This window comes from Cetorhinus maximus, chromosome 23 (assembly GCF_964194155.1).
Source record: "Cetorhinus maximus chromosome 23, sCetMax3.hap1.1, whole genome shotgun sequence".
Taxonomy (NCBI): Eukaryota; Metazoa; Chordata; class Chondrichthyes; order Lamniformes; family Cetorhinidae; genus Cetorhinus; species Cetorhinus maximus.
The window spans coordinates 24,255,871-24,271,849 of NC_135901.1; the positions used below are offsets into that span (position 1 = coordinate 24,255,871).

Genomic DNA, 15,979 nt, shown 5'->3' on the forward strand with positions numbered 1-15,979 from the left:
AAAGATGACCATGGAACCATTGTTGATTGTTGTAAAAACCCATCTGGTTTACGAATGATTCACTGTCGTCCTTACCTGATCTGATCTACATGTGACTCCAGACCCACAACAATGTGGTTGACTCTTAAATGCCCTCTGAAATAGCCTAGCTAGCCACTCAGTTGTAACAAACCGCTACAAAGTCACATTAAAGGATGGACTACACTAGGCACCGGAAATGACAACGGCAGTCTCAGCCCTGTCAACCCTGCAAAGTCCTCCTTGCCAATATATTGGAAGAGCTGTCTCACAGACTTGTCAAGCAACAACCTGACATAGTCAGCCTCATGGAATCATACCTTACAGATAATGTCCTGGACACCACCATCACCACCCCTGGGTATGTCCAGTCACATCGGCAGCACAGACCCAGCAGAGGTGGCAAGGGCACAGAATCTACTCTGTGTAGGGGACTTCAATGTCCATCACCAAGTGTGGCTCGGTAGCACCACTACTGACCGAGCTGGCCAAGTCCTAAATGATGTAACTGCTAGACCGCGTCTGCGGCAGGTGGTGAGGGAACCAACAAGAGGGAAAGACATACTTGATCTCATCCTCACCAAACTGCCACAGGTGCATATGTCCTTGACAGTATCAATAGGAGTGACCACTGCACAGTCATTGAGGAGACAAAGTCCGACCTTCACGTTGAGGATACCCTCCATTGTGTTGTGTGGCACTACCACCATGCTAAATGGGATAGATTTTGAACAGATCTAGCAACTCAATGCTGGGCATCCATGAGGTGCTGTGGGCCATCATCAGCAGCAGAATTGTAGTCAAACACAATCTGTAACCTCATGGCCCAGCATATCCCCTACCCTACCATACCATCAAGCCAAAGGATCAACCCCGGTTCAATGAACAGTGCTGGGGGGCATGCCAGGAGCAGCAGCAGGCATACCTAAAAATGAAGTGTCAACTCATTGAAGCTACAACACAGGACTACTAGCGTGTCAAACAGCATAATCAGCAACTGATAGGCAGGGCTAAACGATCCCACAACCAATGGTTCAGATCTAAGCCCTGCAGTCCTGCCATATCTGGTCGTGAATGGTGGTGGACAATTAAACAACTCACTGGAGAAGGAGGATCCACAAATGTCCCCATCCTCAATGTTGGAGGAGCCCAGCACATCAGTGCGAAAGATGAGGCTGAATGATTTGCTACAATCTTCAGCCAGAAGTGCCTGGGGGATGATCCATCTTGACCTCCTCTGGAGGTCCCCAGCATCACAGATGCCAGTCTTCAGCCAATTCGTTTCACACCACGTAATATCAAGAAATGGCTGAAGGCACTGGACACTGTAAAGGCTCTGGGGCCTGACAATATTCCTGCAATAGCACTGAAGACTTGTTCTCCAGAACTTGCCACGCCCAAGCCAAGCTGTTCCAGTACAGCTACAACAGTGGCATCTACCTGGCTATGTGGAAAATTGCCCAGCTGTACCCTGTACACAAAAAGCAAGACAAATCCAACCTAGCTATTTACCGCCCCATCAGCCTACTCTCGATCATCAGTAAAGCAATGGAAGGGGTCATCAACAGTGCTATCCAGTGGCATTTGCTTAGCAATAACCTGCTCACTGATGCTCAGTTTGGGTTCTGCCAGAGCTACTCAGCTCCTGACCTCATTACAGCCTTGGTTCAAACATGAACAAAAGAGCTGAACTCCCGAGATGAGGTGAGAGTGACTACCCTTGACATCAAGGCAGCATTTGAATGTGGCTTCAAGGAGGCCTAGCAAAACTGGAGTCAGCGGGAATCAGGGGAAAAATTCTCCGCTGGTTGGAGTCATACCTAACACATAGGAAGATGGTTGTGTTTGTTGGAGGTCAGTCATCTCAGCTCCAGGACATCACTGCACGAATTCCTCAGGGTAGCGTCCTCGGCCCAACTATCTTCAGTTGCTCCTTCAATGACCTCTCTTCCATCATATGGTCGGAAGTGGGGATGTTCGCTGATGATTGCACAATGTTCAGCACCATTCGAGACACCTCAAATACTGAAGCAGTCTATGTCCAAATGCAGCAAGACCTGGACAATATCCAGGCTTCGGCTGACAAGTAGCAAGTAACATTTGCACCACGCAAGTGTCAGGCAATGATCATCTCCAACAAAAGAGAATCCAACCATCGCCCCTTGATGTTCAATGGCATTACCATCACTGAATCCCCCACTATCATCATCCTAGGGGTTACCATTGACCAGAAGCTAAACTGGACTAGCCATATAATTACTGTGGCTACAAGAGCAGGTCAGAGGCGAGGAATCTTGTGACGAGTAACTCACCTCCTGACTCCCCAAAGCCTGTCCACAATCTACAAGGCACAAGTCAGGAGTGTGATGGAATAATCCTCAATTGAATTGATGTGTGCAGCTCCCACAATCCTTAAGAAGCTTGACACCATCCAGGACAAAGCGGCTCACTTGATTGGCACCACATCCACAGACATTCACTCCCTCCACCACCGACTCAAAGTAGCAGCAGTGTGTACCATCTACAAGATGCACTGCAGGAATTCACCAAGTCTCCTTCGACAGCTCCTTCTAAATCCACGAACACTACTACCTAGGACAAGGGCAGTAGTTAGATGGGAACACCACCACCTGGAAGTTCCCCTCCAAGTCACTCACCATCCTGAGTTGGAAATATATCGCCTTTCCTTCACTGCCGCTGGGTCAGAATCCTGGAACTCCCTTCCTAACATCACTGTGGGTGTACCTACACCACATGGATTGCAGCAGTTCAAGAAGATAGCTCACCACCGCCTTCTCAAGGGCAAGTAGCAATGGGCAATAAATGCTGGCCCAGCCAGTGACGCCCACATCCCATGAATGAATTAAGAAAAAGAATGTCCTTGTGTCTCTTTAAGTTGGATGATAAGTTAAAGTATCATCTTCAAACCGAACACCTTTATGGTTTCTCCCCACTGTGAATGATGTGATTTTTTTTCAGGCTGTGTAATTGGTTAAAGCTCTTTCCACAGTCAGTGCACTGGAACACTCTCACTCGGGTGTTTGTGTCTCGCTGCTTTTCCAGTCACACTGATATTTGAAATCTTTTCCCACAGGCAGAACAGACAAACATTTCTCCTTCCATATTCAAAGGCCAATAATATTCATGTCCTGATGAATCAATTGATTCTGTAAGATCTCCATGTGACCTTTGATTCGAGTCCCTGCCTGCCAATCCTCTCCTAATATCCTGTGAAAGGAGTTTACAAAAGTCATCACTGTCAGTCCAGGATATCTCCTGGAACATCGGAGACCAGGGACTCCCCCTCCCAACTCGGTTCATGTGAGGAACCGCTGCAATGAGGTTCAGGAACGCTACGGCCAGAGTCACACGACAACCAGATGTGACATTAAGCAAACCATCGCAATGTTGAAGATGTGTTTCAGGTGTCTGGATAGGTCTGGAGGTGACCTTCAGAACTCGGCAGCCAGGGACTCCAGAATAATAGTGATGCGCTTCATCCTGTACAACATTGCACAGCAGAGAGGAGGAGGAAGGGGCAGACCCTTCCTATCCCCCAAGTTCATCACTGTCCACCTGTCGGCCATGCTTTCAGCGGCTGAGGGCCCAAGATTTGGAATTCCCTCCCTAAAACCCTCTCCTCTTTAAAATCTCCCTCATCAACCAAGCTTTTGATCACCTGTGAAGCACCTTTAGACGTTTTACTGTATTAAAGGAACTACATAAATGCAACTTGTTGTTATTGCCTCACACTGGTAGACTCAGGGATGCCACAAAAGCCTTTTTAATCCTTGTACCATAATAATCACAGTCATTTTCAGGCTGGAAACTTAAACCTGCCGTAAAAACAGAAAATTCTGTAAAAACTCAGCAGGTCTGACAGCATCTGTGGAGAGAGAAACAGAGTTAACGTTTTGAGTCCGTATGATCCTTCTTCAGAGCTAAAGAGAAGTAGAAATGTGGTAGGTTTTATACTGTTTAAGAGGGGGTGGAGCAGGTGAAGCAAAGTAGAATGTCAGGGATAGGTAGGACTAAGGAGAGAATGACAAAGATATCATGGACACAATGCAAAGGGGATGTTAATGCTAATGCTAATGAATAAATAAGGTGTTGGTAGTGGCAGAATGTTTTAATAGCAGAACAAGGGTAAATGCCCTGTGAAAGCACAACATAGAAACATGTGACAGATGGCCCTAAGTGACAGGTGGCTCTGAGGAGTCGCGAACGGTGCTGAACATTGTGCAGTCATCAGTGAAAATCCTCGCTCCTGACCTTATGATGGAAGGAATGTCATTGATGAAGCAGTTGAAGATGGTTGGGCTGAGGACACTACCCTGAGGAACTCCTGCAGTGATGTGCTGGAGCTGAGATGACTGACCTCCAACAACCACAACCACGCTCCTTTGTGCGAGGTATGACTCCAACCAGCGGGGAGTTTCCCCCGATTCCCATTGACTCCAGTTTTTCTAAGGCTCCTTGATGCCACACTTGGTCAAATGCTGCCTTGATGTCAAGGGCAGTCACTCTTACCTCATCTCTTGAGTTCAGCTTTTCTGTCCAAGTTTGGACCAAGGCTGTACTAAGGTCAGTAGCTGAGTGACCGTGGCAGAACCTAAACTGAGCATCAGTGAGCATGTTATTGCTGATTAAATGCCATTGAAAGCACTGTCGTCGACCCCCTCCATCAATTTGCTGATGATCGAGAGTCGGCTGATGGGGCGGTAATTGGCTGGATTGGATTTGTCCTGCTTTTTGTGCACAGCACATACCTGGGCAATTTCCCACCTTGCCAGTTAGATGTTGGTGTTGTAGCTGTACTGGAACAGCTTGGCCAGGGACACGCCTAGTTCTGCAACACAAGTCCATTGCCCGAATTTTGTGAGGGCCCACTGCAGTATCCAGTGCCTGCAGCCATTTCTTGATGTCACGTGGAATGAATGGAATTGGCTGAAAACTGGCATCTGTGACGTTGGGAACTCAGGAAAAGGCCGAGATGGATAGTCCACTTGGCACTTCTGGCTGAAGATTGTAGCACTGATGTGCCAGCCCCCCAACACTGAGGATGGGGATATTTGTGGAGCCTCCTCCTATGAGTTGTTTAAGTGCCGCAACTGGATATGGCAGGACTGCAGAGCTTAGATCTGATCTGCTGGCTATGGGATCACTTAGCTCTGTATATCACATGCTGATTTCGCTGTTTGGAACGCAAGTAGTCCTGTGTTGTAGCTTCACCAGGTTGACACCTGGCATAACCTTCTGCACTCTTCATTGAGCCAGGGTTGATCCCCTGGTAATGATAGAGTGGGTGATATGCTGGGCCATGTGCTTGTATACAATTCTGCTGCTGCTCATGGCTGCCCAGTTTTGAGTTGCTAGATCTGTTTGAAATCTATCCCATTAGCACAGTGGTGGTGCCACACGTTGGAGGTTATTTTCACTGTGAAGACGGGACTTTGTCTCCACAAGAACCGTGCAGTGGTCAGTCCTACCAATACTGTCATGGACAGATGCATCTGTGCCAGGTAGATTGGTGAGGTTGAGGTCAAGTAAGTTCTTGCCTCTTGTTGGTTCCCTCACCCCCCTGCTGCAGATCATGCCTAGCAGCTATGTCCTCTAGGACTCAGCCAGCTCGGTCTGCAGTGGTCCTACTGAGCCACTCATGGTGAGGGGCATTGAAGCTCCCCACCCCCAGCCAGGGTACATTCTGTTACTTCAGTGCTTCCTCCAAGTCATGATTAACACTATTACCAAGGCCAGCTTTTTAACTCAAGATTGATTAACTGAATTTAAATTCCACAGCTGCTATAGTGGGATTCGAATCCATGTCCAGAGCCTGGGCCTCTGGACTAATAGTCCAGTGGCATTACCACTACTCCACTGCCTCCTCAATGTGCCTCTTGTTGTTGGAGGTGAGGATGAAGGAGACAAGGGAGACAGTGTGCCCTTCAACAGGAACTAACTTGTGACAAAAATATTAAGAAGACAAATACACTGTGTTGAAACAAAGCTGATTTATTTGACTTTTACCCAGAATGCTATGCCCTATAACTGGAGTTTATTAACATCAGCAGGAACAGAACCCAATAAACATTCAGTCCTGGACATGATTAACAGCAAATTTTGATCACTGGAGTTACTTATGAACTCGTTTGTGTCTAAGTAGTGTGAATGAGGTAGTGAATCCCTTCCCATACTCAATGCAGGTGAATGGCCTCTCCCCAGTGTGAATTCGCTGGTGTACCATGAGTTGAGATGATCGTATGAACCTAGTCCCACAGTGAGAGCACCTGAAGGGTTTCTCATCAGTGTGAAGACGTTGAGGGCGCAACAGTTCACTGGAACTTTTATCACACTTCTTGCAGTCTGGACATGCAAAAGGTCTCTCCCCAATGTGAACTCGCTGATCTATCAGCAGGGTGGATGATTGAGTGAATCCTTTCCCACACTCAGAGCAGGTGAACGGCCTCTCCCCGGTGTGAATTTGGTGGTGCATCAGCAGGCTGGATGATTGAGTGAATCTCTTACCACACTCAGGACAGCTGAACGGTCTCTCCCCAGTGTGAACTCGCTGGTGTACAGTGAGATCAGATGATGTCTTGAACCCAGTCCCACACTGAGAACACCTGAATGGTCTCTCTCCAATATGTGTACGCTGATGAGTTTCCAGCTGAACTCGGTAATTGAATCTCTTCCCACAGTCTCCACATGTCCATGGCTTCTCCCCATTGTGACTACATTTCTGTTCTGACCGGCTAGATGATTGGCTGACACTTCCTCCACCTACAGAATACATGTATAGTTTCTCTGCAGTGTGAGTTCTCTGGTGTCTATGTAAGCTGGATGACCATGTAAATCCCTTTCTGCACCTGGAACAGGTAAATGACCTTTCCCCTGTGTGGCTGCGCCGGTGAGTTTCCAGCTCAGATGGGTAACTGAATCCCTTCTCACAGTCTCCACATTTCCATGGTTTCTCCCCGTTGTGACTGCATGTGTACAGTTTCTCTCTGCTGTGACTGGTGCTTTGTCCTTCCATGTTCAAAATACGATAGGGTTACAATAAATTGGGTGACTCCGTCAGGTGCTGATGTGATGTTTTGTTTGAATGTTCTGACTGCAAATCCCCTTCCAATACCCTGTAAAATTGATTTAAAACAGAAAAAATGGCTGAGAGAACCCACAAAAACACGAAGACAGGTTATGAAATTGTAGGCTCTGGACATGGATTCGAATCCCACCACAGCAGCTGTGGAATTTAAATTCAGTTAATCAATCTTGAATTAAAAAGCTGGCCTTGGTAATAGCGTTGATCATGACTTGGAACAAGCACTGAATTAACAGAATGTACCCTGGCTGGGGGGCTTCAAATAAGGGTTATTAACATCAGCAGAAACAAACACCAACAGTCAGAGTGAACGTGGTTCAGTCCTGGATGTGATTAACAGCAGCAATAACAGCAGAATCCAACCCCTGTAATCTCTTGTGAACTCGCTGATGAATAAAAGAATCCTTTTCCACACATGTAGCAGGTGAACCCCTCTCCCCAGTGTGAACTCACGGGTGTGCCAGCAGTTTGGATGATTGACTAAATCCCTTGCCACAAATGGAGCAGGTGAACAGCCTCTCCCAAATGTGAATTTGCTGGTGTCTCTATAGATTGGATGAATGAATGAATCCCTACTTTCTTGCAGAACAGGGTGAATGGTCTCTCCCTGGTGTGACTGCGTCGATGGATTTCCAGCACAAATGGGGATCTGAATCCCTTCCCACAGTCCTCACATTTCCACGGTTTCTCCATGGTGCTGGAGTCCTTGTGTCTCTCCAGGTTGGACGATCAATTGTAGCTTTGTCCACACACAGAAACGCGTGTACAGTTTCTCCTCACTGTGATTGGTGCGATGTATTTTCAGGGTGTAGAGCTCTTTCCACAGTCAGTTCACTGGAGCACTCTCACTTGAGTGTGTGTGTCTCGGTGTTTTTCCAGTCACACTGATATTTGAAATCTTTTCCCACAGACAGATCAGACAAACATTCCTCCTTCCACATTCAGAGGCCGATGATATTCAGCTCCTGTTTAATCGAGTGACTCTGTCAGATCTTGATGTGATCTTTGGTCTGAGTTTCCTGTCTCTAAATCAGATAAAGCAATAGAATGGCCCCATCTCAGTGATGGGATGCATGAGTACATCCTTTCCTGCACACGGAGCTGATGAACAGCCTTTCTCCAGTATGAACCCACTGAGGGGACAGTGACGTGAGAAGTACATGTGATTCTCTTCTCTCATATAGAGTGAGTGAACATTTCTGCTCATGATAGACAGCAGGGAAAATCCATACACACATGCTCTGTGTGTGGATGAGGAGCTGATCATTCAACATGGAGAAACACAAGGACACCCTCACCACGAAGAAACTGTGGAAACGTGGGGATTGTGGGAAGGGACCTGATTTATCCTAGATGGAATATCATTGATGCAGTCACACTGGGAAGAGACTTTTCGCCTGCTCCATGTCTGGGGAGGGATTCACTGTCTGATCCACCCTTCAGAATCACAGGTGAGTTCACGTTGACCTGAGATCATTCACCAGCTCCATGTATGGGATGGGACTGGTTATCTGATCCATCCTCTAGATACACCAGTGTGTTCACAATGAAGAGAGTGTGAGGGTGGGATTCATTATTTCACTGAAACACACCATCTGCGATCTGAAACAATACATTTAATATAAGTGTATTTTAAATGGGTTAATGCGTGCTTCGAAAACCTAGACTCAGGGCTGACAAAGAATTTAATGCGTCTTGGAATAATTACCACATTCATTTCTTTTTTAGAAATTTAAACCAGCCGTTTCACTTTCAGTTGGGAACAGATCACAGTTTGACACTAATCTCTGATTTGACAGCATTTTTCCAGCTTTCACCGTTGTTCTTCCTGACCCTAAACCCAGTTGTAAAGGAGCCTTCTGTTCCGTGTTTAGGAGCTCTGAAACATTGAAGAGAGTAGGTGGGACACATTTCTTACACACCTCAGGATTAACCCACATGGGGACTGTGCCATCAGCGAAGAGGGATGAGAAAATCCAAAGTGTTGTTTGCTCCTCTCAGTGAGACCCTGACCTAAATAGATTGCAGCCTGTTTGTGAGCAGAAGGAGTGAGAAATAGAGCTGCTCCTACTACCTAAAGGACAATAATGGGTCATATTATTCTCATCTGTGCTCCGTAAGCTGCTGTTCAAATCTTTAGTGTGTTAATTCTCATTTATGTTTAAATAAAACCATGTTGCCAATATTTATTCAGCTTCAAACTATTGAACAGACAGTCTAAAGGGACTTCCAATTATTTCTTACACACTTGAACAAGCATGGACGAATAATGAAGAGACATTATGAATTTGTTACAGACAAATTGTGTGTGAGTAACCTGATTGAGTTTTCTTTTTTTACTGAGAGCCGTGCAGTTGATGTTGTGTACCTGTATATTGATAAAGCACCACTTATGAGCACCACTTGTGAATTAAATTGAAGCCCATGGTATAAAGCGGGCACTAACAGCTGTGATCCCTGACTAACGGACAGAAATCAGAGAGTTGAGATGAATAGATGTTTGGCTAAGGCTGGGATGAGCTATATAGTGGAGTTCTCCAGGATCACTGCTGTTTTTGATGTACATTAATGACTTGGGCTTGAGGCACAATGCACAATTTTGAAATTTGCTGATAACATGAAACTTGGAAGTGTAGTAAACAGTCAGGAAGATAGTAATAGGTTTTGTGTTTCCTACACTGTGATAGTGACTATACTTCAAAGTTATATCATTGGCTGTAAAGCACTTTGAGACACTGGTGGTTATGAAAGGCACAAAATCAATGCAAGTTTTTCTTTTTTTCACAAGGAAATAGGCTAATGAAATGGTGCGAGATGAGAAAATTATGAGGGGATATATTTCGCTAGGAAGAAAGAGGAGAGACAGTACATGACAAAGAGTTTATTTAGTTTATTTAGAATTTGACATGTCTGGTCTTATAGGGAACGTGGATACAGATTCATTAATAGCCTGAAAAAGTGAAGCAGAAGTAAATTGCAGGGATCCAGAGAAAGAGCTGGCGCCTGGGACAAATTAGATTGTTCTTCAAAAGAGCCGACACAGATTCAATGGGCTGAATGGTTTCCTTCACTGCTGTACCATTCTATGATTATTATGATTCTAGCCTGCTGAACCTTCCACAATCTCCTCTTTTCATATGGTTCTCATTGGTTGGAGCAATGTTATGGACTTAGTTTCATTTCAATCAATCAATCAATTATATGGGAGGCTCCTCTGTGTATCACTCTATTTCCTGAGATTGTGTTAAACTAGCTGCAGCCCCACAACCAACTTCCTCTTTTCTGCTCAGATATATCCTGTTTATCCCATTGGTTTTTAACTCTCAGAGCAGCTTTGTAAACACTTTCTTCTATGTTTATCTGGAGTCTGACTTATTTCCTGAGGTTTTTTTGGGACTCTAATCCTTTTATAATAATTGTCCAGCTATTTCTGCGCAAACCCTTTTAATTTCCCCATTAAATTCACAATGACTGACTGATTCCCCTCTCTCCTCCCCTGAAGTTGACTCTGGCTGGCTTCAGCTTTGCACTCGCTGGTTTCCACCACCACCGCGCCCATCCATCCCCACCCCTCTCTCTCATTTTCCAACCCGGCACCAAGTCTCCAGGCCAGTTGACCCCAGGGATTCTGACATTGGAACACGATTTTGACCAGATCTGATGTTACATATAAGATAAGGAAAATATGACCCCTTTAACTATAACGGATTGAAGCTATAATCAGTCCCATTAAGAGTTGTTCTCATTGCCACATTTCCTTCAATGTCTGAAACTAAGATTAAAATCCCCAAAAATATGATACATTTACTCACAAATGTTAAAACATGTTGCCACTCCAGCAGGTTGATTTTTTTCAAACAGTTTGAACAGTTAAATGGTGGGATGTTGAAATATTTCTGAGTTGCATAAAGACCAGTCAGAGTCAGGTAGCTCCTTCAGGCTTTCACACACTGTGTCCCTGGGCTCTGATCAGCTGAACTCACTGGCAGAGGTCCTGTCCCTCTCCACTACCATTAGTTGGATCATCACCACAAGCGGCCAATCCCAGGCTGCCATTCACAGTTACATAATTGGACAGGACTTCATTCAGGATAATCATGGTGAGGTCATTGTAGCCCAATGCTCCAAAATATGCCCTGAGGCTGAGATGTTTCGCATGCAGCAACCACAACCACCTTCAGTATTGCTGACAAAAGAGGCATGCTGTTGAAACTTTTCATCTTACACTCATCAGGACAGATTCGCAAGAATACCAGCTGTCTGGGAAACAACAATTTACACTGCATGAGAAGAGAGTGCTCATTGGTTGGCAGGTGGACTCTGATTGGTAGAGGCATTGCCATGGTTAATGCACCAGGAACAGTTAACTGCCAAGATTTTGTTTAAATTCAAATTGGGTAGGTCGACTCTGATTGCCAAGGGGAGTGAACTTTTGTCTAATTGAAAAACGTGCAATACGTGGACATGCTCTTTTTGCAAAGAACAGGGCCCTGTGCATGTGAATATAGGTGGCTTCTAGTGCAAGTAAGTGAGCCACACTGCACAACCAACTGATAACCTTAACTTGGTTGTCAGTGCAATTTTTAGCACAATCAGAATTGTTTAGCAAGTGTTGTCGAATCATGGAATTACATCTAATGCTGGACGCTATGTTTTGAGTTTTGCAAGCATGGGCTGGTTGGGTATGATCATTACTTAGCCTATTGCAAACAGCTGAAGGAATGTTCTGTTTGATATGATCCACTCGTCTTTGGGACATATGGCCTACATACCTGGCATCACACTGGCACTGAAATTCATATACCACATTACTCATTTGTGTGATAGACAGGACGTCTTTTTGCCTTGATGGTAAGATCCTGTTCATGGAAAATACCACTCACATTGCTACTGCATACTAGCAGCATGAAACAGCTAGCTTCACCTGTTGCTCAAATTTTTGAGACACCTTACCCTTCCAGGGTAATCTGGGGTAGACAGGCACTTTTTAGGACTGAAAGTGGTGGCCTTAGGCCCATTCATGAGTTTGTGCGATATAGAGTGAGGAACAGTCTGATTAGAGTAGCCATTATCCTACACGATGCCTTTTTTTATCCATTCAAGGGAAAGAAAGGTAAGAAAGCAGAATGTGATAAGGGTAGCCCATTAACACTCCCTTGTCCTTTTGTCCATGACATCTTTGTCAATCTCTCCTTTGCCCCCACCTATCGCTGACCTTCTATCCAGCTTCACCTGCTCCATCCCCTTAAACAGTATAAGTTTAATCACATTTCTACTCCTCTTCAGCTCTGAAGAAGGGTCATACGGACTTGAAACATTAACTCTGTTTCTCTCTCCACAGATGCTGCCAGACCTGCTGAGTTTTTCCGGCATTTTCCATTTTTGTTTCAGATTTCCAGTGCCCACAGTATTTTGCTTTTATCCTAAGATGAAGGTGTTTTCTGATGAGGAAATGTTGAGCAAGTTGCACCCATATTTGTTGGGATTTAGAAGAATGAAAGGTGAACTTACTGAAACATAGAAGATTCTGACGAGGCTGACAGTGTCAATACCGAGGAGATTTTTCCCATCATGAGGGAATCTAGAACTAGGGGGCACAGTTTTAAAATAAGGGGTCATCCATTTAAGATGGAGATGAGGAGGAATTTCTTCTCTCAGAGGGTCGTCAGATTTTGTAATTCTCTTCCCCAGTGAGCAGTGGAGTCTGGGTCATTGAAAATATTCAAGGCTGAACTAGACAGATTTTTGATCTACAAGGGAGTCAAGAGTAATATTTACTTGGATTTATCTCATATTTTGGCCCTTAGTGACATCAGTACTCATTCCCAGCTTTAGTAAGGGTGAGTGGTGTTGTCCACCCGATGGCACAGGACCAGTTCCATTTGAGAGTGTGTGGGGGAGGATGGCTGTGTGTGTTAGTTTGTGTGCAAGGGGATGTGTGTGCGTTTGAGAGCATATGGGTCTTTTTGTGTGGGTCTCTGTGTGTGTGTGCTGCTTCTTATTAGCTGTAACAAAATACCTTCCTCTCTCTGAGCTGATGATCGAAATCCCATCGAGTGATTTGAATGGCACAATTCAGAGATTCTTCATCTAGGGTGAAACCAAAGGCTGACCATGTGTTGTGTAAAACCTGACAGATACACAACCAGGACCTACTTCTCCTGGAACAACATTAAGTGTCTGCTGCTTTCCAGATCCCTTCTTTCCCCTCACTGTTATCCTCAGATAGTTCACAAATTCCTTGTGTACATCATCCTTAAGCACCCCTATGGTCTCCACTTTAAATACTTCCATTGGTCGGATTGACAATTAACAATGTGATTGCTGCAGGAATCAGTTCTGAAATACTGTAACTCTGATTTTAAGGCTTCCTGGAGTAAAACACTGATCTGGATTTACTCACCGAACACCAATCCATTTCCTCATCTGAGTTCTAGATTTGAATGTGATTGTCTAATATAGAAAACCCCTCTTAAACTTATTCAGCATATCTCATTCATACTCACTACAAGAGGGTGTCTTTTGAAATCAGTTCTTCCTTTATATTCTTTGTTGTTCTGAATGATGACAGCATTAACCTTCTCTCTAACCTGTCCTAACTCTTCTGCCAGTTCACATATTGAAACCAGGGACTCCCCTTGTTCTAATGGTGACATTCCCTGTCTGTCTAGTTATTCCTTTAAATCAGCCCCTGAATTGTTTGTACATTGTTTCATCATGTTCCCACATTTCAATAACAAATGCTGAAATCAGCAGGTCTGGCAGCATCTGCAGAGAGGAACACAGTTAACGTTTCGAGTCCGTAAGACTCTTCAACAGAACTAAGGAAAAATAGAAAAGAGGTGAAATATAAGCTGGTTTAAGGGGGTGGGGGTGCTGAGGACAGGTAAAGCTGGATAGAGGGCCAGTGATAGGTGGAGATAGCCAAACGATGTCATCGACAAAAGGACAAAGAGGTGTTGAAGGTGGTGATATTATCTAAGGAATGTGCTAATTAAGGGTAGAAAGCAGGACAAGCAAGGTACAGATAGCCCTAGTGGGGGTGGGGTGGGGTGAAGGGAAGGGATCGAAATAGGCTAAAAGGTAGAGATAAAACAATGGATGGAAATACATTTAAAAATAATGGAAATAGGTGGGAAAAGAAAAATCTATATAAATTATTGGAAAAAAAAAGGAGGGGATTGAAAAGGGGGTGGGAATGAAGGAGAGAGTTCATGATCTAAAATTGTTGAACTCAATATTCAGTCCGGAAGGCTGTAAAGTGCCTAGTCGGAAGATGAGGTGCTGTTCCTCCAGTTTGCGTTGAGCTTCACTGGAATTATGCAGCAGGCCAAGGACGGACATGTGGGCATGAGAGCAGGGTGGAGTGTTGAAATGGCAAGCGACAGGGAGGTCTGGGTAATGCAGGTGTTCTGCAAAGCGGTCACCCAGTCTGCGTTTTGTCTCTCCAATGTAGAGGAAACCGCATTGGGAGCAAAGAATGCAGTAGACTAAGTTGGAGGAAATGCAAGTGAAATGATGCTTCACTTGAAAGGCGTGTTTGGGCCCTTGGACGCTGAGGAGAGAGGAAGTGAAGGGGCAGGTGTTGCATATTTTGCGTTTGCAGTTAAGAGCTGCCATCTTTAACGGGGACAGCGTGCAGCCGGGCACACGCGGAGTTATGGGCTCAGCCCCGCCCCTCATTCAGTCCGATTGGTTGGAGGACCAGCCGCTCTTTTGAGGTTCTCCAGCCGCATCCCCTCTTCCTATAGGTCCATCCCTCCCGTCAATCACACCCCGGGCATTGTGAGCTGGACTAACCGTTATGAATAATTATCAGCTTCTGGTTTGCAGCTGCGGGGCTTCTCCCTAACGGGAACAGGCCCAGGTTAACGGCCGCCATCCTGGGTCAGCGAGTGGAGGATGGTTCACATCAGAGGATGGGGGAGGGGGGACAATAAATAAGAGGTTACACTTTGGGCCCAAATCAATGAGGAATCTGATCCGTGAGAAGGAAGGAAACCCTGGGAGGTGGGCGGGGAGGATTCAAAAACACCCGCTGGAGGCCCCAAACCCCCAATAAGAACCTGTAAGAACAAAAACAGAAAATACTGGAAAAACTCAGCAGGCAGGTCTAACAGCATCTGTGGAGAGAAAGACAGAGTTAACGTTTTGAGTCCGTATGAATCTTCTTCAGAACCCGCAGGTCCTGCGTTTGCAGCTCCTGGGCTTTTTACTTTCTGTGTGATGCAACAAAGAGTGGGCGGGGCTTCAGGGTCTCAGTGACCAGGAGAGAAAATGATTGATTCATTGATTATATTCTCACTCCACACACACACTTGAGAACAGAACCCAGCCAGAGTAGACAGAGGTATAAAACTAGGAGTGAAGAAAGAAATGGTGGAGATTGGCAGGATGACCTCTCATGGAGAAAATTAAGCGATAGCCTGTCATGGGAGACAATACGAGTAGATGGCGGGGTGGGGGGGTGTTGGGTGGGGGGCTGCCAGAGCTGGTGAGGCAGGGGGGAATGGGGTGAATTGGCTGCACAGGAACAGTAGGGGAAAGGGTTCTGTGTGGGGTGTGACCAGAAAGGTCCAATTTACGGGACAACCAGTGTTCCAGCACCAGGAAGCCCAGGACAGCTGACTCAAATATGGGACATTTCTGTAAAATCCTGTATGGTTGGTCACTCTGGAGTTTGGACTCCAGCATGGGGAGAAGGGAGAGTATGTGGGATGAGGATTTACTGTTTTGCAGGAACAAGGGAGGAAAACATGTTCCATAGAAGCCAGAGTTTGTCTGTTCAGAATTTCTATTCTTTATTTACAGTGATGAAAGTTGTAAACTCCTCTTCCAGGGTATTAGAACGGGTGGATT

The 15,979-nt window shown here is 45.4% G+C and overlaps 2 protein-coding genes across 2 annotated transcripts in view; both read left to right on the forward strand.

Annotated features, from left to right (window-relative positions):
- Nucleotides 1-15,979, forward strand: part of LOC144697392 (uncharacterized) — a 558,602-nt gene that overhangs the window by 482,814 nt on the left and 59,809 nt on the right. The gene's annotated exons all lie outside the window — the stretch shown is intronic.
- Nucleotides 1-15,979, forward strand: part of LOC144697062 (uncharacterized) — a 464,933-nt gene that overhangs the window by 122,984 nt on the left and 325,970 nt on the right. The window lies entirely within an intron of this gene.